The sequence below is a fragment of the Rhinolophus ferrumequinum genome, chromosome 3 (assembly GCF_004115265.2).
Source record: "Rhinolophus ferrumequinum isolate MPI-CBG mRhiFer1 chromosome 3, mRhiFer1_v1.p, whole genome shotgun sequence".
In the NCBI taxonomy this organism is placed as follows: Eukaryota; Metazoa; Chordata; class Mammalia; order Chiroptera; family Rhinolophidae; genus Rhinolophus; species Rhinolophus ferrumequinum.
Genome location: NC_046286.1, coordinates 13,915,891 through 13,938,760, shown reverse-complemented (window position 1 = coordinate 13,938,760; position 22,870 = coordinate 13,915,891).

Genomic DNA, 22,870 nt, shown 5'->3' with positions numbered 1-22,870 from the left:
TATTTGCTCCCAAGTTGATATATAGAGTCAGTGCAATTCCAAGCAAAATCTCATTAGATGTGTGTACATAGTATTTGTTGGGGAAGAGAGAGTCGGAGGGAGAACGAAACAAGCTGATTCTAAAATTTATACGGAAAAAATAAGGTCAAAAATAATCTGAATGGGGGGGTACTTGTCCTTCCAAATAGCAAAACTCATAATAAAGTTATAAAAGTTAAGATAGTGTAGTATTGGCATCAGAAAGAGACCAGTGGAGGGGAATAATGAACCCAGGACCAAACAGGCATTGCAGGCTGGAGTCACCAATGTAACTGAAACTATTTGTCATCTACCTGGGACAAAAATAAGATTGGATCCTTACCTCACACCCTACATAAAAATAAAAAATAAAAAACTTCAGGTCGATTAAATATCCATGAAAGGCAAAAGTTCGCATCTTTTCAAACATAATGGGAAGAGCATCTCTATGATCTCGGACTAGAGAAGGAATTCGTTAACAAGACATGTAAGTGCACACTGTAAAGGACGATATCGACAAACTTGACTATGTTAAAATTAAGGTACATAAAGAATTGATATTACAGAACGGTAAGAAGCGATGAACTAAATGTAGGTACAGGGATATTTCTCAAAGCATAGTTTTGAATGGAAAAATATAAAATAAAACAAAAATTATAGCGTATTTCTATTTATGCAAATTATAAACATATATACACAAAACATTCCATATTGTACAAGGGTACAAAGAAATTTAAGGTTATTCATCCAATACATTAGAGTGAATACCTATTGGAAATAAATGAGAATGTGAGTTAGAGAGAAAGGGGAAATGTAATGAAATAGAATGAGAGAAGGGTCTTGCTCAGGCTGGTGAAGATAATACACTATCAACTAGGGCATATGATTCTCTCTGTTGTGCTTCTGAAATCCAATAGAGGAAAAAAAAAAAAAAACCCAGAAAAACAAAAGCTGCCAATGTTACCTCAACTAGGAATCCCTGAATTTGACATTCAAGGCTGTTTCATTCTTCTTGTTCCTGGTATCCATGAGGATTTCACACAATGTCCTAAAATGCCATTATAAAGTGAACGTATTTTGAATGAACACCACTTTATAATTACTAGGCATTTCAGGTTGAGTTTCCTAGAAGCAGAATCTGAGACAAGGATTCTATGTGGAAGTGTTTTACTGAGGGAGTGAAGAAGGCACGATAGAGAGGGCTGAAGAAGCTAGGCAAAGACATGGTTTCAGCTGACGTCTAGCCTCAGTCAGATCTTATGGGGAGCTCTGAAATATGAGTGATACCAAAAAGTTATGCCTCTTACAGGCAAAGAGAGACTATCCTTATGTATCCTGGTATCAGTCAGGGGTACTGCAGGTCATACTCAGGGGCAGGTGTAATCTCCCAGGCACTTCCCAGCAAGGTGACTCCTAGTAGGAGGGCACTTTTGAGCCTGGCTATCACAGTCTTCCTTCTGCTCCCGCAAAATTCACATCCCCCCACATGCAAAACACACTCCCAACGTCACCAAAAGTCTCATCCCATTACAGGCTCAGCTCAGAGTCTAGAATCTCATCATCTAAATTAGGTCTATGTGCAAATGAAGCTCCTCAAATATACGAGGAGTATAGAGTTCCTTAGGTAAGCTCCTTGAATCAAGTACCTTTCTGTTTTAAGACCTCAAAATGAGACAGACAAGTTATCTCCCCCCACCAACATATGATGTTGGAATATGGATAGCATAACAGCTCTAGGCATGCCTGTTAAAAAATAGGAAAAGAGGGGAGTAAAACGGAGTCACTGGCCCATAGCAATTCTGAAATCCAGGGGAGAAAAATGTTGCAAGTTCCTTTATAAGGACTCAGTCCTGTTTCTGCCAGGAAATAATTCTCCACGGCTCTTGACTCTACCTTCTATACTCTTAGATCTACCCTCTGGGGCTTTTGGTTTCATCCTCTGACTCATCCTTTACTTTTTTATTTTTGTCTCCTCTTGTCTGCTTCCTGCCGGTAGAATTTTGGAGGTCCAAACCTCTATTTATTCTGTGCTGTTTCTGTCCTTTTCAGTCCAATCTGGAGATACTTTTGTGAATTTAATTATCTTTAAAAATCTGTGGGTTTCCTATGAACATTTTTGGGGTTATCTCCATTAGATAAAAGCCACACAGACAAATCTCTTTGAGATAAGCCCTTCTCTACTTTGGGTTTCTACTGCAATGGCTAAGCTTACCCTAAGCTCCGTAGCAACTCTGTTATTTGATTGAGAGGATCTCTGAGAAAAATCCTTAAACACTTTGGAGCACCTTTTTTCTTGTTAAATGCTACTCTAAGGTACCAGCTTCCATCTTTCTGAGGTCCTCACAAAGGATGTCACAGCCACGCCCACAACTTTATTTGGGGGACATTTCTTTAGCAGTGCCTTTGATTTGATCTTTAGTTGAAAGATATTTACTTTTATCATTATTTGGTCACTGGAATTTCTGGGAAGCTTGTAAATCAGCAAGTCTTTGTTCCCTTTCGTTTGGTAATGTTTCCTGTAGCTTATCTTCCTCCTGTTGAATTTTAGTACAAGTAGCAAGAACCAGGAACACTTTTCACACTTGGGCTGGTACTATCTTCGCGACATCACCCAGTTCATTGGGTGCCTTTTCTATTTGCACGTGACTACAGGTGACCCCATTGCTAAACTTTCTGCCATTACGTATCACAGATTCCCCTTTATCCAGTTTCTAATATCACGTTCCTTGTTTCCCTTTAAGCCCATACCAGAAGCCTCCTGAACATCCAGACTATTCAAAGCACTTTGGGCTTTTTTTCGTTGACATTCTCATCAATGTCCTTCAAACTTTTACTCACTTCTTGGTTCCAAAGTCACCGTAGATTTGTAGGTATTTGTTCTGGCGGCATGCCCACCTTCCAGTGACCAAAAATATGTCTTCGTTATTGATTGCCGTGGAACAAATTACCTCCAAACATTTATTATCACACAGTTTCTGGGTTCAGGAATTCAGGAACAGTTGAGCTGAGAGGTTCTGGCTTAGGGCCTGTCATGCAGTTATTGTCGGAATAGTAGCAGAAATTGAAGTTGTCAGAAGGCTTGCCTGAGACGGGAGGACCTGTTTCCAGGATGACTCACTCCCATGGGTGTCGGTGGGGCGCTTTTCTTCCCACCACATGGCCCTCCTCAGAGGCTGCTGCAGTGTCATCGCAACATGACAGCTGGCTTCCCCCAGAGCAAGTGACACGAGGGAGACGCTAGCTTTACATTTTAACAAGAGTCGTGTTGGCTGCAGGGTGAGGACCAGACTGCAGGGTGCCAAGGGTAGAAATGGGGAACTTATTCAGAGCCTAATACAATTATGCAAGCAAGAGATGATGGCTTGGACCAGAAAGGAAGCCGTGGGAATGGTGCAGAATACACAGAGCCTGGATATATTTTGACATTTTGCGGGCAAAGCTTCTAAGATTTGCTGATAGATTAGATAAGGCATCTGAGAGAAGGGTTAAGAAGATCAATAAGTTTTTTTTTAATTTATTGTTTTATTTAAGTATAGTCGGTATACAATCTTATATTGGTTATATTAGTTTCAGGTGTAAAATACAGCGGTTTGACATTTTTATACCTTACGAGGTGATCACTCCACTAATTCTAGTCATTATCTGTCACCGGGTAAACCCATCACTATATTATTGATCATATTCCCTACCCCTTCTCACCCACACCCCCAACCTCTCCCTTCTGGTAACCATCCCTTTGGTCTCTGTTTCTACGAGTCTGTTTTTGCTTTGTTTGTCTGTTTGTTTTGTTTGATTTTGTTTTGTTTTTCAGATTCCACATGTAAGTGAAACCATATTGTATTTGTCTCTCTCTGCCTTAGTTCACTTAACATAATACCCTCTAGATCCATCCACGTTGTCGCAAATGGTAAGATTTTATTCTTTTTTATTGATGCATAGTAGCTATATATTACATCTTCTTTATCCTTTTATTTATCGATGGGCACCTAGGTTTTGATCTAAGCAAACCGGAGGAGTGAAATCACCACTAAGACATGACCACCCTCAGGACAATTCAGGATTCTTTATCATCCAAATTTTATAAGCGAGCAAAGTGAAATTTTGAGGGGTTAAGTAACTTGCTGGAGGTCTCCCAGATAGTAAAATGATGTAGCTGGTTCTTAACTACTATACACCGTTGTCCACTGAACCAAGAATATTACTCAATGGAATCACTTCTCAACATATTAATACTTCACTGAAAGCAGCTGGCAGATGCTGTGGGGACAGAGCCCCAAAAAGCAGTTTCCAGGCTCTCGGCCTCACATAGAAAGGTGCTGGCTCAGGTAGTAAATGGCCATCAACTGTGATTGGATGGCCATCAGCTGTGGCTATTTGGCCGCCAGCTGTAACCAGTGAGCCATTGGCCACTAATATAACTGCCGTGGCTACGCTAGCAGCAAATGGGGGCTAGCAAGAAGATGGTGGCTGAGCCTGCAAGCGGTGCAGTGAGGGTTGCGAACAGTGTGGCTCCTGCTTCCTGTGTCTCCAACGCAGCCGCCAGCGAGAGTATAGTAGTATGACTCCCCTACCTATGGCTCCGTGGGTGTTCCTTTTTGGCCTTACCATGTCCTGTGTTCTTATGTGGGGAGCGGGAACAGAGACCCCGCAGGCCGCCCCGCACGACAGATGCCCATGTTTCTCCCAGCAAGTAGGGCAAGAGCATAGAGGGAGAGTCACCCCTATATTAATATGCATGGGGCCACGTGCTCACTGCCTGTGTCCCTGCTCTCCTGGGACCCTCAGCCAAGATCTGGTGCTAGATGTGAGTCACACTGCTATGGAAGCTTCCAAAAATGCATTGCACATCCCAGAGAGAAGGCAAAGGTAAGGAGAAACCTGTCCCCCACGTGCCACCAGACAACCCACTTTCCAGGGGGAGAATGTTAGCACCACTGTAGGATTCACCGCCAGGGCCAGCTCTGTTGTGCAAACCCGCTACCCTCTTTGCCCTAGAAGATGCCACGTGCAGGAGCTAAAACATTTGGCCATGGTCCCCGGGACAGTTACTTCTGCAGTTGTCCACATCTGGAGTGCCACATGTTCTATAGCCTGGACTCCTTTAGAAATAACTTGGTTTTTCTCTTCCTTCTCTAACTTAATTTCCACCTTCACCTCCTACATTCCATTTCCTGAGGAGGTGGAGAAAAATTCCAGGTGCTTTCTCTGGGGAGGAAGGGAATCCTCTTTCTAACAGGTCCCATTCACTTGTCCTTCCTTGAGAATCCCTTTACAGTTTCAGGGAGTGAAAATGTTTTCCATTTTATCCTTCTTTTCTTTCTCCTTCTCTATATGAGAGTATGTAATGGATGCTTTATATACCTGGTGTGGATAAGCCTCAAAAGAAACAGTGAATTTGTTTTATCTGGTATTAAAGAAAAAAAAAAAACCCTGTAAAGGGGGAAGCAAAGAGCATTTCAGTGGTTTCACTTGGGGCCTAACTAGGGAGAGTTTCCTCGGGGGATTTGGAATGGGAGACCTCAGAGTTTCCTGCTGACCAGGGAAGGGATCTAGGTGTCAGCACCTTTACATTTCATATAGAAAACAAAGAGATCCAAAAGGCCAGTGGTCTATGGGACACCGAGATAAAAAAAAGCCTGAGGGACACTGTCCAGCCTCACTGGGAATGGAAGAAAGGCAAGTTAAAACAAGTCACTGCTTTTCACCTATCACATCAGTCAAGATGTTTTGAAATGATAAATCCAGCACCAGCTTCAGTACGAATGTGGTAAGACTGTTGTCCCCCTGGCAGGTGAGAAGATATGTTGTCACAGACTTTTGGTAGGCAATTTGTAACATAAGTCTTTAAAACACGCCCACCTATTGCAAATTAGCACAGCCAGCATGGAAAACAGTGTGGAGGTGCCTCAAAAAATTAAAAATAGAACCACCTTATGACCGAGCAATTCCATTTCTAGGTATTTATCCAAAGAAAATTTTAAAAACCTATTTGAAAAGACATATGCACCCCTATGCTCATTGCAGCATTATTTACAATAGCCAAGATATGGAAACCACCTAAGTGCCCATCAGAAGATGATTGGATAAAGAAGATGTGGTATGTATACACAATGGAGTATTACTCGGCCATAAAAAAAAGAATGAAACCTTACCATTTGTGTGAACATGGATGGAACTAGAGGGTATTACGCTATGTGAAATAAGTCAGACTAAGAAAGACAAATATATGATCTCACTTATATGGGGAATCTAAAGAAAAAAATAAACGAACAAACAAAACAGAAACAGACTCATAAATACAGAGAACAAACTGATGGTTTCCAGATGGGAAGGGTGTTGGAGGCACGGTGAAAAAGAGGAAGGATTTAAGAAGTAGAAATTGGTAGTTACAAAATAGTCATGAGGATGTAAAGTACAGCATAGGGAATAGAGTCAATAACATTGTAATAACTGTGTGTGGTGCCCGGTGGGTACTAGACTTCACAGAGGAATCACTTCGTAAATTATGTAAATGTCTAACCACTCCACTGTACACCTGAAACTCATATAAAATAATATTAAGTGTCCACTGTAACTGGAAAAAAAAAAAGCCCACCCATTGAACTTGCAATTCCTACACTACAGGTGTACCACAAAGAAACAATCCTGGATGCCCACAGCACTTTGGCTGAAACAATGCTTGCAGCAACTTTGCTTATTTGAGAAAAAAGTAGGACTCAATGATAGGAAAATGGGTTACTAAATCATGCATCCAAATACTGACTTTAAAACGTGTGTTGTAAAAGAATATTTACTGATATAGGAAAATAGGCATCTTGTGTTGTCAAATAAGAAAGCAAGATAATGATAAAGGGAGACATAAGAAATATGTAAATGGTTACAACAGGCAGCAGGGTAGCAAAATGACGCAGAGCTCAAAGTCAGTATTCACATAAATTGGACAACCTAACTTACTCTCTCTCAAAGCCTCAGCTTCCCCACCTATGAAATAGGAATAAAAGGCCGTTTGTCATGCCCAGTGGTCAGAAGGGTGCCTCCCAGAAGGCTTCAGGCCCATAGTTTTGGTCAGCACTTAGTCAGGAGGCTGCGTCCCCTTGGTCCCCGTTCTGACTCCACAAGGCCTGGGGTCAGTCTCTACCATGCAGCCTTAGTTCAGGCAGTGCAGGAACTCTTCCTGCTGGCGTTCCCATGGGCAGGCCCCGTGCCTGTCACTGCTGAGGTAGAGATGACATGTGCTTGCCTGAGCCACAAGGCTCCTCACACACTCACATCCTTTGCCACGGTGGGCTCACCTCCGTGGAATGCCACTCTCCTTCAGCTACACGTCCCACTGTCTTGATCCTCCTCCGTCTTCCAGGCCCAGCACGAGCCTCACTGCCTTCAAGAAGTCTCCTCGGACTGCCTTTGACTCCAGTCTCTTCCTCCACTGCATGCTTCCAGCCCTGCTGAGCCGGCTGAGCACAGCCCAGCCCTACCTTAGGACACTCTTCAGTTCCTCAGCCTTCATCCCAAAGTACTATAAACCTGGCTCCGGGCTTACTACACATGTGCCCTGCAACAAATTACTTGATCTTTCTGCGCCTCATTTCTCATCCGTAAAATGGGGATAATCATCCTGCCTTGCCGGTTGTTGTAGGCATTAAAAATAGAACCTTCAAAGCAGTTAACACTCAATAGAAGTCACTCAATAAATGGCAGCTATTACGAGTCATAGCCAAACCTCTCTCTTCGTGTGTAATTTATTCTCCTTGTCTGTGGAAGGTGAGCAGCCTGTGAAGGGAGCTCAGCCATGGGAGTAAAGTGCCTGATGTTTGGCACATGACCTCTGGGAGGTTCGACGACCCTCTGTTTCCTTTCTGGTTCTCAGCGGAGAGTAGTTGAGGGGCTTCCCAACTTGTTGCATGATTTAACCATTTTGTGCGGGTTTCTGTTCCCCTTTGGAAAGTGTGTGTCACATCCAATGTCACATACCCCGAATTTGAGTAAAACTCTCCAGTACTTTCCAGGTTTCACAAAAACTGCTCTATGACAGAATTTCCCACCTCGGGTGAGTCAGTTGAGGAAGTGTTATTGGCAGAGACCACCTGTATTTCAAGCACAAATAAGGATCCAGCATGTGTCTCCCGAAGGGCTCACCAAGAAGACCACAGATGTGCAAACAACCATCTGGGCCACAGGGGAGGCAGTCACAGGTGGCTTCCAAGGTCAAGGCCTGAGTGACACAAAGAATGTAAGTTTGAGCTAAGAGAGTGTTTTGTGAGGGTCACTTGAAGGCCTAATGATTGCCCGCGCTGGGTTTCGCTATGTCCAAAATTCCCCCGGAAGGGCTGCTCCTCCCTGAGCTCCTCTCCCTCTCTAAATAAGAACACACACTAGGTAGGGAATCACCCAGCTAACTATGCTCAATTGCTCTGAGATGTTGCTGTAAAAAAGCAACAGCTCGATATCGATAGAAAAATAGCCAAAGGGTATAAACAGCAAGTTCACAGAAAGAGCATATAAATGGCCCCAAAGCTTATCAAGAAACGTTCAATCACACTCATCCTAAGAGAAATGTATGTTAACTCCATTGAGATACTATTTCTCACCCATCGGGTTGGCCAAAACGCAAACGTTTGACAACACGTTGAGGTATTCCTGTTAAGTTATTCACTCTCAGCTCCAAACTTACCCTTCTCTGTTCTGCTTTGTGACACTTGCTAGATGGGACCCGCAAACCATATCTCTGCTTTGCCAGCTGCTCTCCCTGAGGCGCTGCCATTAGGGGGCGCTAGAGGGAGACTGCAGGTTGGAGAAGGGAGAAAAAACTTGATCCTTCCTGTTTTGCTTCCTGCCTACTTTCTGCTTATTGACTGTTCTTGAGAAGATCACCCTGGCCCTTGACTGATAAAATTAGTAAAGTTGGTGAAAGCACAGAATGGTACCATCCTTATGCAGAGCAACATAATAATACCTAACTAAATTACAAATTCAATTCCCCTTTGGCTGGGGCATGGATTCCTCTTCATTCTAAATGGCACGTGTTCAAGAGCATCTATTGCAGCATTGTCTGAAATAGCAAAAAGTGTCTGGCTAGGGGACTGGCTAAGTAAACTGGTATAGCCACACAGTGGATACTCCACACAGTAAAAATGAATGAGAAAAATATATTGCTAAATTGAAAAAAACAAAACTGCATAAGATGAATGTAGTGTTCTGCTTTTATGCACCAAACAGGGTAAGATTAGAAAATATATTTATATTTGCTTACAGCTGTAGCTAGAAACCCTGAGAGGATACACAAGAAACTAGTAAGAGCAGTTACCTAGATGAGTAGAAGGGTGCATTGGGAGATAATTGCTGCATGTCTGCTGAGCAGAGGCCTGACAGCGTTTGTTGTAGATTACCTTTCCAAGGATGTCTGTGTAGAAACAGCCGTAGAAGATAGCGTCTCCCTCCAGAGCAGAAAACAAGATTGTTTGCTCTCCTATAAAATTAAGATAATGTCTCTCCAGAGCAAAGCCTGGGCAGGTTTGTTCTCAGCTCAATATAAAGCATCGGGGATCCCTCAGCTTGGGCATCCTGAGCTGTGAGGCAAACCCACTGTGTGGGAAGCACCCATCTGGGCCACTCCACCTGGCCCACACAGAACTTGGGGGGCCATGGAGAACCAAAGTAAACATCAAGCTCACGCTGCCTGCTATGCCATGAGTAATGAAGTCCTTTGTCTTACTTACTTGTCACGTGTTTCCTGCTGGCATCCATGAAAACGTGGCAAGCTTACTTGTTAGCTTGCGAGTAGGGTAAAATCTTAGGCCCGTCACAGTTCTGGATGGGGAAGAAGGGAATGAGATATATCAGGATGAAATAGGATGAGACTTCTTATTGTATATTTTTTCATATTATTATGTTTTGAACCACATGATTGCGTTACCTACTCAATCATAACTAACATTTAATGTGAAATAAAAATGTTACTCTTGCATGTGAGTCACACAATTTTAGAGTTCTGGACCTGGCAAGGGCATTAAGGAGCATCGGTTAGAACCCTGAACTTGTACAGAGGAGGAGAGCAAGGCCAGTGCATACCCGTCTAGGTACTGGAGGATCCTGGATGAACCCAGACTTCCTGACCTCCAGTCCGGTATTCTTCCCAGGACAATTCAGGGGAGACCATGAGATACAAGAGAGATAAAGATGTTGAAAATAGAGATGAAGATCATGATTTTGACTTCGCAATTTAGCCTAGAACCAGCCCTACCTGAAATTATCCCACCCGGCTCCCAAGGAGCTCTCAACATTTTGTTCTTTCTGTAACATCTACTGTAGAACATACTCTTATAGTAAACTACCTTGAATTATGTTGAAGAAAAAACATTTAAAAATGCATGCTGATATTCTAGTCCAACCTGAAAGACTTACCCATCCGATGATCTAAGCAACTATAGAGAGAAGACAGATTCAAGCCTTCCTAAAATGGCCCCAAATTCCTAATAAGTCAGTGGCAATATGAAATGGAAAAAAAGAAATGTGGGATATAGGGGTTTGGGTGATGGGAGTTCTTGTACAAAAATGTTCAGTGGCCAAAATTGAAGTCCATCTGTTCAAGAGTCACATCTGGACCTTTAAAGGCAAGGTGGCCATAAAATGTACCTAATACAGGTTTGTCAAATGAGTAAGTGAGAGAAGTATTGCTATACTCAGGTACATTTCTAGGACCAAAAATATCAGGCTTGCCAGTCCCTGAAAGACAGAGAAGGACCACACCATTTTCCCTATTGCTGTGGAGCTTGCTATGGTATAGAGAAAGGGTACAGGATGGACCCTGAGAAGGTGCCTCTTCAATCAGACATATTCTACCTGACTACGTACATACATACATACATATATACATGTATCCATCCACCCATGTATCCATCCATCCATCCATCCATCCATCTATGCATCCGTCATCTATCTTTCCATCCTCTAACCAATCCCTGTCTTCTAGGAGCATTGAGTCTGGGTGGAGGAGAGATATATAAAGATGACTAGAATATAGTCAGGAAAGTGCCAAAGAATGCTAATAACTAACACAGATATGTGTGATGTACACGGGCAATGGATTTTTCTATTGCCCTGTCTGTCTCCCTCATCAAATGATGAGCTCCTTAAAAGCAGTGAACTGAGCTTTATTAATTTCTGTATCCTTGGGGTGCAGGATGGCACACAGTAAGTCAACATTTGTTCGATAAAATCATGAGTTTCTGTGTTAGAGTATCAGTGAAGCTGAATTAGATTATGTCATGGCAACCACTAAAACCAAAATCTTAGCAGCTTAGAATAAACAACAAAATGTTGGTTTCTTGCTCATGAAACATGCCCGTTTAGCCAGGAGCTCTAAATTGTCATCACGCTGGACTCGGGCTGCCGGAGCAGCCATCATGTGAATAGTGCCTGTCATCATGACAGAGGGAGAGATGGAGAATGGAAAATTGTGCCCTGCCCAGAAGTACCCACTTCACTCTGTTCACATTTCATTGACCAAAGCCAGTCACCAGGCTGCTCACCAAGGAGGAAGAGAACAGCCCCTCGCCGTTCCCGCCATATGCTCAGCTCAGGAGATGGGAAGCGTCTGTTGAATAGTGCTGATGTCTATACCACAGTCTGCCCTTCTGCTCACAAAATATTTGATTCACTCTCTTCATCTCATGAAAAATCAAGTCCCTCCCTCCCTGAGGGAGACAATTGTCAAGTCCCCTACAGACCTCTGGTGAAGGTCCAGCATCTCTGGGTGATACACAACTGTCTCATCACTAGGTCTGTTTGTGGCTTTTCCTGATCTGAATGCCCATAACAAGTTAACCGCCCCACACCTCCAGGGTACACAAGGCACAGGACCAGAATGGCACTCCAATCCTGAACGGGGAACAAAGGACAACTGGAGCAAACAAGAAGTCCCACCTTGAGGGTACCTACCCTCGGATGGGATTGCTTCCTTTTCAGGCCCTGATTTTACTTTCTAGGAGACGTTGCCATTGTCCGTTGCTCTCTGTGACCTCTGGATCAGCCTTCTGGAATATTCTTTGTTTTTCATTATCCTCTTTGACCAAATCAGAAGTGGGCTTTGGAGACTATGTCCCCCTTCGGGGCTGAGTGGCTTTCTCAGAGCCTCCACTGTCTGGTAGAGTGGCGGTCACCACAGCAGAAGGAAAGCTCGGAAAATGGAAAATCACACCCTGGCTCTTAATGCTTCTACCCAGAAGTGGCACGTGAACCTCTTTGGTTCACATTGTTTTGGCCAGACCATGTCACATAGCCAAGCCTGGCTCCTAGGGGCAGGGAAATGTAATCCTGCCATGGGCATGGAAGGAGAATTGGAAATCCCGGGTGAGTGACATTTGTGTTGAGTGAGTTTCATCTGTCTGGCCTGGAAGTCAGGCCAGGCCTCCAAACAATGGCATTTGGGTTAATTTAGAGAAGGTGCCGAGAAGGGCAGCTTTGATTAAGAGGAAGTGGGAGAAGAGAAAAAGGAAGCCTGAACAAGGGGCCCGTTCCCTTAGACCACAGTTATAAAGAAGAGAAAGCTGAGACCAGGGAGAGTGGACCCGGTCCTGCGTTCCCCCTGTGTCCCCATCTCCTTGAGTCTAATATGAAAGGTTCTGCTGTGTAGGGCTGTGGAGTTCAGTTCTGGGAAGGAAAACGAAGGCCATCTTCTCCGTGGGAAAGTGTGGTCGGTGTTCCCCAGCTGAGGAACTAAGGGAGAACCCACAGCATTTTTTTAGGTGGCATAATGGAGGCCTGCGAATCAGGAAGCCATAGATATTTAGAAACCTCTTGAGGGTGGTATCACCACATCTCCCCGCCATGTCCCCTCACGTTGCCCCCAGCACTGGAAATCAGAGAGGCACCTGGGGGGATCTGGATGGCAGTTCTTATGGGCCTACGGCTACGTGAACTGGAAATGAACAGAATGTATTAAAACTCTCAACTACAGACTGTGCTTAAAGAAATCAAATACTGTCTAAAGAAATGCAGTTTATTTCTTCTGAGGTCAGAAAGTCACCTGACACAGGCTATTGGCAAGAAGAGTCCTTAGAGCTTCCTCAGGTACAACAAGGAAGAATGAAGTGGACTTAGCAAACAAACTTGTTACATGTAAACGACCTGTCGAAAGTGCTTTAAAAGCTATTTGTTCTCTTATGTGAGTTAACATCCCACCTCCATCCTTTTCTTTTTTTTTCCTTTTCCTTACATTTTTTCTGCTGCCAGTGAAACAGACAAGCTCTGGCCTGGCCCCTGGCCCAGTATTGCCACACCCTCACCTGTGGGTTCTCACCAGCAGTGGCGTTCCCGTGCTAATAAGCCTCTTTTTCTCTATGCTGTCTTTTGTACTTTGCCCAGGACTGTCTTAAATCGTAGACTATTTCTGTAATCAGAAGCAAACACAGATGTCTGAGGCTCCTGGTCTTCATTTTCAGAAAATTTAAAGCATCGTGTCCATGTGGAGGAAACTCTTCCTGTTGAGAAAGCTGGCCATCTTCCGGGAGTGGAAGCCTTCCTGGAGTGAGCGAGCAGCATTTGCAGGTGAAGGTGATGAGGCAGGAAGCCGGGGTAACCTGGGGTTACATTCTTGCAGCCTAATATCCTTTTCTGAGCCCTAGATTCAAGGAGCTGTGCTCCCAAAGATCCCAGGAAAAGCCTTCTTGTGGCAGCACAAACTTTCAGCAGTCCCCTAGTCTGAGCCATTTGAAGTGATTTACATGGAGACTATTGCAGGAAAAGTCACTGAGATATAAATGTATGCCGTGTTTGTCTCTGTTGCAAGTAAGGAGCCTCTGTGCTCAGCACCTCTATAGAGGCTCGTGGTGCTGGCTGGGGGTAAAGGCTGCTTGGGGACAATCCATCTTCCTGTCCTTTGCCTTTCAGAAGCTGGAGAAGCTTAAGGGGATCATGTAATAAGAGAGAGGGCAAGGAGAGAGGGGTAGAGGAGGATTGCATTCAGAGGAGCCTGTGGAGTCTCCCTAGTCAGTAGGACCTGCAGCCCCTCTCCCGACCCCCCCCCCCCCGCAAGGTGACAGGACCTCCCGGAGAATGGCCACCTGGTGCATTTGAGTGATGCAAAGTGGGAACCATCCCAGTTGCCCAGAACTAAAGGTGTTCCCAGGACAAAGGACTTTCAATGCTAAAACTGGGAAAGTCTTGGGCAGACCAGGACAATTTGGTCACCGTAGGTGGGGCAGAGGTCCCAGCTAACCCAGTGTGACAGCCCCCTGCTCTGAGCCATCGCCAAGAGGAAGTGAAAGTGACCCATCACCTTCTTGATTCTTGTGCCGTCCCAGGAGAGTCCCCCCAGCCCAGGTGGCAATGGGGACTGAGAGTCGGACTTAATTTATAATAATTTGAAGCAAATACGGGGTTTGATGTTTCTTCTCTGCTAAGAGCTGTCTGCCTATCTCTTTCTGTCTCTGTGCCAAGCTTTCCTCCCCTCTCTCCGGCCCCACATTCGATTAAATGAGATCTCTTGGTGGCTGTGTGGTTAGGTCTGAGCATCTGGCCTTCCTCTTCGCCCCTAGCCTAAAACCTGGATTTTTGTGTCAAAGAGGTGTTGCCTTCCAACCTCCCTTCCCCATCACGAGAGGGAGCCTCACAGGGCAGTTAGGGGCTGGAGGGGACTCAGCTCCCTCTCAGAAGCCGGCTGCATCTCCACCACCACCACCACCTCCCACCCCTAGGGGCCCTGCCTCACAAACACTCGGACAGGAGGGAATTCCTTGGCAGCTCTTGTTCACTCAGATAACCAACCAGCTGGTCCACAGAGTGTGCCAGCACTCAAAGCAGAAATCACTTCAGCGTGTGCTGTTTGTTTTCTGAGGCTTGCACTAACACTCACAGGCTGCAGCGGGGGCACTGAGCTGTCAGAAAGCATTAAGGCACCAACCAGGCATCCCCACGCTCTGCGGAAGCTGCTCACCCAACACTCCTTTACAGAAATTGCCAGAATCCCACTGCTCGGCCAGGCCAGGTGAGGGAGACTACCATGGGGCTCAGCCCTCAGAATGCCAGTTGGGACAACGACGGTGAATATGTTCCAAGAGGGAGCTCTTTGAATATAAATCTTCATAGGATTTCTGGTCAAGATGGTGGAGTAGGTAAACGCTATGCTCACCTCCTCTCAGGACCACGTCAGAATTACAACTAAGCTACAAAACAATCATCCTTGCGAATTGCCTGAAGTCTAGCTAAACCAAAGCCCTACAACTAAGGATGTACAGAAGAAGCCACCTCGAGACTGGTGGGAGGGGTGAAGACGTGGAACGTGCTAGTCCCACACCCTCACGTGACCTTTAAAAATCGGGAGGGTTATCTTAGCTACGAAGGTCCCTCCTGGAGGAGCGAGGGGTCTCAGCCCTACACTAGGCTCCTCGGCCCAGGGTTTCAGTGCCAGGGAGAGAAGTCCCCATAACTGCTGGTTGTGAAAACCTGTGGAGATCGAGGCTGAGTGAGCTGGAGGGCGGCTGCAGTCCCAGGCTCTCCTCTTGAAGGGCCCATGCACCGACTTAGTCACGTCGTTCTGAGCTCCAGGGCTGGGGCAATGGCTCGAGACGCACAAAGGACATACCATGAGGAACTGATTTGTCTGACTTCAGGGCCAGGGATGCAGGGGCAGCTTTCTCCCAGAGAGAAGTGTTGGCAGAACCCTTTATTTCTTTGTTGAGCCCTCCCCGCTCCCAGCATGCAGACACAGGTGGCCACTGTATCTGAGTCTCCATCAACCTGACAGCACCATTCAATCACCTTGCCCTGGTGATTCTGAGACCCCACCTGTGGGGACAGAGCCCCAGAGAGCAGTTTCCAGGCTCTCGGCCTCACGTGGAAAGGGGCTGGCTCGGGTAGTAGATGGCCATCAGCTGTGACTCGTTGGCCATCTGCTGTAACCAGTTAGCCATTGGCCACTGATATAACCGCCGTGGCTGAGCTAGCAAGCATGGATTGCGGTTAGCAAGGGGTTGGTTGGTTGGCAGAGAAGCGGCCGGCAGGTTGCGGATTATGTGGCTCCTGTGTCTCCAGCCCAGCCACCAGCGAGAATATAGTGCTGTGACTCCCCTATCTGTGGCTCCGTGGGTGTTCCTTTTTGGCCTCACCATGTCCTGCATTCTTGTGCGGGGAGCGGGACAAGAGACCCTGCATGACACCACCCCACCCAACTTGGGGGCCCACCCAAGCCACTTCCAGTGGCTTTTCCACACAAATGGTCTGCTTTGGCACATGCTGCAGACTTTCCTAAAATCTCTCAAGGGTTCACAAAACCTAAACAAACAGCACCTGGCTTATACTGGTGATCATTTCTTTAGGTATATAAATGTTGAAAAATTCTGGTGCACACCTGAAACTGATATTGTATGTTAGACATATTTTAATAAAAATCTTACATAAATATATAAATCTTCACAGATGCCATCGAATCTCCCCCCAAGGCTTGCAAGGTGGCATACCCCAGTGTCCCCAAGGGCCACCTGCCCCTTAAGGTGCAGACCTGATAAGGCTCGAACACCCTCCCACGGCATGTCTGGTGCCCATCCCAAGACTTCTGGGAATTCTGAGAGATTTGCATTTATTCTCGCCTCCTCTGGCTCTGATTCCAGACATCTGCTGAACGGTCCTTTCCTCTGTATTTTGTTGCTCTTCCTATGATGCCTCTCCAGCACTGACCCAGAAGTGGGACAACCCTTTCCCTCTGCAGACAATCAGGCATGGAAGTTGAGTGTAGAAATTTTTCTGAAGACTCTTGGGCAACATCAAGAAGCATGCATCTTACTCCAAGCTGCAGAGAAAATAAACAGTGGACTTGGAAGTTCCTAAGAAGTCCCTGGGCTATTTCCTCACCTTCAGCTTCAGGTCCACACTGCTCCAGCCCTCTCTCCCTTAAGACCCTGCCTTACCTCCACTGCCAATACCTGGCCCCTTCTTATGCAGACTGGGATGGTTCTCTGTTCCTCCTCTTCCTCCAGCATCCCCTGAGGGCTTCCCTCCCACCCCCAAGTGTCCTATATGTGTATTTTCCTAAACTAAGATTGTTCCTTTCCTAAGTGAAACTGATGCAGATTGTCATGAAATAGTATTTTTCTTTCTCCGAAAGTACTGTTCCTTAGGGATGAGGACATTTGGGCTTAGGCAGGCTAAGGAACTTAGTCAAGGTCACACAGCAGGCAAGAAGCAGAGTGGGATTGCATTCAGATCTGTCTTCAAACAAAGTTGCATTTCGTCCTGGGCTGACCAGGGGCTTGGCCAAGGCTTTGCCCTGCCGGTGGGGTCTGGAGTAGGAGGAACAGGTGGTTCTGAGAGGGGGCCTGCTTGGCCGAAGCAGGAAGTAGAGGTGCCACTGCCTAGTCATAGTTCAAGAAATGGCAGTGCCTGGTGTCCTTAGAGAAAAGGCAGTCCTGAGATCTAGAGAGCCTATGGGAGATGTCAGGGCCAAGACCAGGTCAGGGTGGGGGGTGAGGGGCTAGCACAGAAAGCAGCAGGATTCAGGGTAGGAGGAGATGAGAAGGAGAAAAGCAAGCAGGCCTGGGAGGCTTTGGTTGAGGGGTGAGGGTGCGGGTCCAGGAGGTAGGGCTGGGAGGAAAAGGCCTTAGCTCTAAAACAGAGCTACTAATCCCCAGGGGCCTAGAACTGTGCTTAAAGCCTTTATAGCCATCGTTGCTAGTCCATGCAGCAAGCCTGAAAGGTCATTGTCCTTCCAATTAACAGGTAAGGAAACTGGGGTTTGCAGTGGTTGAGTGACTTGCTCAGAGCCCCAGGTAATAAACAGCTAGCCAGGACTCACATTAGGCCTGTCTGTCTCCAAGTTCCATGGCTATTCCTCTTCTCCATGCAGCCTGAGCCAAACAGAGGGGAGGGGCCTTGGACTCAGTCCTGAGCCCTGGATCCTGGGGCAGGTAGAGCCCAAGTCATGTTCTGGCTACTGACTCCCAGCCTGGAGTGGGCATCTGCCACCGACCCCTGTCCACCATGTCGGCTCTGGGAAAGGACTCAGCTGCTGAAGTCGTTGATCAACTGGGTCTGTGCATTCCCACCTCAGGACTCTGCCCTGCTCCAGAACATTCTCCACCCAGATTTCCACATGGCAGTTCCCATCACAACTTTGGGACTCAGTTCAGGTGGGTCCTCCTCCTCGAAGAGGCTTCCCTGGCCTCCAGACCCTTTCCACCTCCACATCCGACTATGTTTTCTTCAAGGCACTTGCCTGAAATGTCTCCATTCATTTATTATTTATTGTCTGCTCCCTCCCCCAGCATGACAGAGTGGACGGTGTCTGTCCTGTTTTCCCAGAAGCCTCAGTGCTGGGTCATTGCTCCCACACAGCAGGTATTCGCCACACATCTGGTGAAGGACTAAATGAAGGCGGCAGAGTCTGAGCACCAGCAAAGACTGTTGGGATGTGTGTCCATCCCCACATCCACCTCAATGGTCCCTTTTCCTCCCTATTTCCCCGTGAAAAATTTGCTATAGGAGAAATCACCTCTCAACCAGATGTCACCCAACAGGAATCCAAGACCTACCTGGTGGCATCCACCCTGGCTGACCAAGCTTTGTGAAGCCCTTCTCACCGACTCTGCCCAGGAATCCCTCCCAGCCCTGCCACCTCCTCTTCTGCTCAAGGTTTCAGGGAAATAAAAATAGCTCCGCCCTATCACGTCAGGAACCTGGTTCCAGGTGGCCAAAACCCTGTCATGAAACGGGAGGAATGCAGGACCCAGTGTGGGAGCCACCACTTGGAGGCCTGAGAATGAGGCGGACCTGGAACCCAAGGCACCTGGTCCTGTGTGGGAAACACACTCACCATCCCTGGACCGTGGTTCAATTCCTCTTCTGTCAAACAGATTCAGCCTCTCGTTCCCTTTCACTGCCCTGCAAGGAGGCCCGGGGATCAATGAGATACGAAATCGGAAGCACATTGTGCTTTTCCGCTGAAAAGTGCCACAGTCAGAGAGAGATTCACGGCCATACATTGCTTTGTCTGGGAGATTTTTATGTGGGTGTGAAGTTTAGGGGTTGAAGGAAAAACACAGCTCGTTTCATGGAGCCGTTATGCGATTTTCTCTGTAAAAGCAGACAGTCTCTGCACAGCTCTGAAATGTTTTGACAGCTCAGGCAAATCCTCAGGAAAACCTGAGGCCAGAGTGTGCCAGTGAGATGCTTATCGCTCACGCTCCACACCCCCCTGGGTTGTCCCAGGAGCTTCCCCCACCGGTTCCTAGGCAGGCCCAGCCACCACCCTGCCCGTGGGGACCAGCTGCACATGGCCCAGTTATGAATCAAGCTTGTCCTCCTGTTACAATGCGGGAAAATGGGATGATGAATTCATTTCCATCACCACACTGCCCATAAGTCATGGCTTGAAGGGCCTTTTTTTTTCCTTTTGGAGTTTCCAATGACAAAGATTTCATTATCCGAAGCAATAATTTTTAACCAGAGCAATGCGAGATTTCACTCTACCTGAATTAGGCCCATATGTGAGAGAGAAGCCCGGAGAACGTCAGTGTCTGGAGTGGCAGAGGAGGGGGCGGGGAGGTTTCCTCTGTGTTCTCATCCCCTCCCCCCATTCTTTCCTTTTTTTCTCTCTGCGTGGTTATTCACTTTCTTTGTTCTCTCTCCCTCCTCTTGAGCCAACCCATCTCCTTGTGCTCTACACCCTCCATGATCTTCTCTCCCAGGGGTGAGGTAAGGCCCAGTGTCAGCTGCCACGCCTGGGTTGGCATTCTGTCCCCTCTGCCTGCCTGTTCTCCCCAGCTCCAAACCCCCTTCGTCCCAAACATCGGAGCAAAAGAGGGGCAGAGGTGCCGGTCTTAACCCTTTTCCTGAGAAGATACATTCTCAGCATTATTTTCAAATGGAGCCAAAGGACTTTCCTTGTAAATGGAAAAGCAATTTCAAAACCACTGCAAGAGAGAAGAGACCCAGGGGTGTGAATCATTCTCACGCTCTGGATGTGCCACCTTCGGCCAGGCCCCCCTCTGCCTCCCTGTTCATTTTCACGCTGAAGCCTTACTTCTCCAAACCTGATGCCTAAAATCACAGGAAGCGTAAGTAAAAATCGAAAGAGGGAAATACAGGGACCTTTTAACAGAAGCTCGGGAGGAGCCAGGACAGGGCCGTCGGCAATCAGCCATACTGAAAAACACTATCTTTCTTTTGGGGTTTCTTTTGGGAGCTGATCTGGCCTGGGAAGACTGGGAGCCCTGCCAAGGAGGGCTTCCCATGGGGTAGGAGTGGGGTGCCTCTGGCGTCTACCACTGTCCACATCCCTAACCCACGAAGCCCCCTGCTTCACCTTCTTTGCCATCACAGCCCTGCAGGCAAATGCTTTCCTGCTAAAGATGCCGCCCCCCTCAGTCTAGGGACAGGCCAGGGTCAATTCACCCATTTGACAAGCCCATGGTGAAACTTTGGTGTCGGATTTGAAGGAGCCACATGCAGCAGGTCTGAGTGTAAACAGCAACTATTCGGTATTGGACACTGACCAAGCATAAAAGATAAAATAAATGCATAAGATACAGTTCACTTTCCCAAAGAACACATGCAAAATATGGCCGATACTAGATTTCAACTACCAAAATGCCAGTTTCATAAGCCCACTCCACACCTGGTAGAGTGAATGAATACCAAGGAAGAGGCCCAGAGAGTTACTTCAGGAATTCAGGTGAGGGGAAGGTCACTGGAGGTTGCTGGGGGAAGAGTCTTCATGGAAGATGTGATGCTCGTAAATGGAGAGCAGAAGAAAGGGCCTGCTGCGGGGGCCGTAGGGGCATGGGTGTGAGGTAGTCATGATTCCGGAGGGTTCAAGAGAGTGACAAGCAGAGAAGCAGCACGCCCTCCAGGAGTGGGAGTGACATTAGGGAGTTATGTGGCCCACCAATTGAGCTTGAAAGCCCAACCTGAAGATCTGGGCCTTACCATAGTCCCTAGTCAGTCACAAAGGATGTGCCTTGAGTCCTTCTCTGTTCCCCCAGTTTTCAGCCACCACTACTGTATTTCCCCGAAAATAAGACCTGGTCTTATATTAATTTTTGCTCCAAAAGACGCATTAGGGCGTATTTTCAGGGGATGTCTTATTTTTTCATGTACAACAATCTACATTTATTCAAATACAGTCATGTCATCTTCTTCTGGAACATCGTCCTAACGTACTAAATGCATTTGTCTGGCTGACGATCTTAACTGGGGCTTATTTTCGGGGTAGGTCTTATTTTTGGGGAAACACGGTATTACATATGTTAACTCCTCCCTGGAAATGCAATTACAATGTGCCTGGGGACAAGGAGAGAGGAGAAGAGAAGCTGGGAGGGACTATGCCTGCCTTGAGCCAGCCTCTAGTGCACTCACTGGCTAAGAGTGGCCCTGGTGGCTCCTATACCTGGCCCCATTGTAGGCCAACCGCAAATTCCTGCCTTGATAACTTCACAAAACACCTCATGTCATGAAAATGGAGGTCTAGATGATCAGTTGGAATATGAATGACATGTGTACGCCAGGGTACTCTAAGATTTGTAGACAGTAGAAAAGTTTTCATTTAAAAAATTTTTTTTAATTAAAAATGTTTTGAGGGTGAAATTCACATAACACAAAATCAACCATTTTAAAGCCTACAGTTCAGTGGCATTTAGTACATTCACAATGGTGTGTACCCACTACTTCTATCTAGGTTCAAAACATTTTCACATCCCAAAATGAGACCCTGTGTCCATTAAGCAGTCACTCCCTACTCCCCCTGCCCCCAACCCCTGGGAACCAGTGATCTGCTTTCAGTCTCTATGGATTTACCTATTCTGGATATTTCATATAAACAGAGCTGTCAACCTTAAAAATATGCTAGCCAGTTATTTTATCAGCAAAGTGGCTTTATTTGGAAATGGCAGAGGAATTGTCATTTGGGACATGCAAACTATGGCAACCTATAGGCAAGTAGAACAAAGAAAAGCAACTATTACCTTATAGAGAAAAGGGGGAGTTGGGAGGGGTTGTTATAAACTACATATCTGGAATTCAAAGTATAATGGCTTCCCATTGGCTGAGTCATGGCAATTTCTCATTGGTTAGGTCTGTTGCTAGGCAAGGAGAAAATCTTCCTTCTTCCTGCTGGAGTAGCAAAGTAGGCTTTTTCCTATTGGAGTCTGCAAGGTGCAGGGAGTGGTAGTGTGTGACAGCTCCCCCTTCGGGGCTTCCTGACTCCATTTTCAATAAGGTTTCCTTCATTCATTTTCGGAATCATACTCTATGTGACTTTTAGTGTCTGGCTTCTTCACTGAGCATAAAGTTTTCAAAGTTCACCCATATTGTAGCATGTGCAGTACTTCGTTCCTTTTCATGGCTCAATAATATTCCATTGTATGGATGTACCACAGTTGTTTATCCATTCATCTGTTGATAGATATTTTTTCCACCTTCGGCTCTTGTGAATAATGCTGCTATGAACACGCATGTACAAGTATTTGTTAGAGTCCCTGCATTCAATTCTTACATACCCAGGAGTGGAATTACTGGGTCACATAATAATAATTCTATGTTTAACTTTTTGAGGGATTGCCAAACTGTTTTCCACAGAGGCTGCATCATTTACATTCCCACCCGTGGAAAGGTTGTGAGAATCCTCAGACAACTAGTGATAAAGGATTCTTCGGGGGGCTTTGTGTGATATGGGAGTGGCTGACATGGGGCTCCTCCCCGGTGCTCCCTGGGCACCCAGGTTCCCCTTCTCCTAACACCCAGACTAGTGTGGGCTCAGAAAAGGCCCAGAGTCAGAGGTGAAGACCCTCAGAGTCAGAGGTGTGAAGAAAGGGGGGAAGAAGGGTGGGAGGAATAAGAAGGTAATCATGATAAAAGTTCTGGGACA